This window comes from Arachis ipaensis, chromosome B03, assembly GCF_000816755.2.
Source record: "Arachis ipaensis cultivar K30076 chromosome B03, Araip1.1, whole genome shotgun sequence".
Lineage (NCBI taxonomy): Eukaryota > Viridiplantae > Streptophyta > Magnoliopsida > Fabales > Fabaceae > Arachis > Arachis ipaensis.
The window spans coordinates 127,003,391-127,004,318 of record NC_029787.2 but is presented as its reverse complement, the minus strand read 5'-3'; positions in this window follow the sequence as shown (position 1 = coordinate 127,004,318).

The window sequence follows — 928 nt, the reverse complement described above, 5'->3', positions numbered from 1 at the left end:
TCAATAAAAAAATTTATTAATTCTGATTGATTTTTAATGGATAAATTAACAGTTTAATATTTTATGTAAGTTTATTTAATTTTGCCAAGAAGCAATAGCTCAAATGGCATAGTCTCCCCACACTCAATTAAGAAGTTGCGAGTTCGAGTCTTCATTAATCGAAAAAAATTTTTTGTTAAAAATCTCATTGTTTTTTGAGATAATTGTGATTTTTTTTTAATTTGATGGGTTAATTTAAAAAAAATATAGTATTAGGTTTTTTAAACGAATAAAACAATAATAGATCATTATTTAAGTATATGTCGTTATGATAGGTACGTATTGTTACTACTTACTAGGATTCAATTGACAGAGCATCAAAGTCATACAATTTTGTTTATTCTAATTTGTTATTTAGTTGAAATTTAATATCTTCTTACTTATTAATTAAATACGTTAACTGCTGTCACTAATTATTAAATATACGAACCTTCTATATATAAGAGGGTGTGTTTTCTAAGCTGATTTTGATCGATATTTTGTTTACTTCTTTGTTAGTTTTTGAACCTTTCCAATATTTGACTTGGACTAATTGCCAGGAAAGTAACTGAGTGGAGTTTTATCCCACGCCTAGAAAAAGAGAGACACGGTGAGGGACCTGAATATAATGTTTTTCCAATTTTTCAGAATAAATATGTTTATTGTCGACATGATTTTGTTTGGGTGATAAAATGGAGATGGAAAAAAATTGTGAATTTGAGTCTCAAATCTTATAATAAGTTAGACTCTACAAGACAAAAAGTTTTGTCTATTGTAAGTAATATCTATTGGAATAAATTTAATATCTCATATAGACAAAATTAAAGAAATGTGTGTGTATATATATATATATATATATTTGCATGGTTTGTGTAACATTTTCGAGTTTCATATTTATTTAGATAATAAC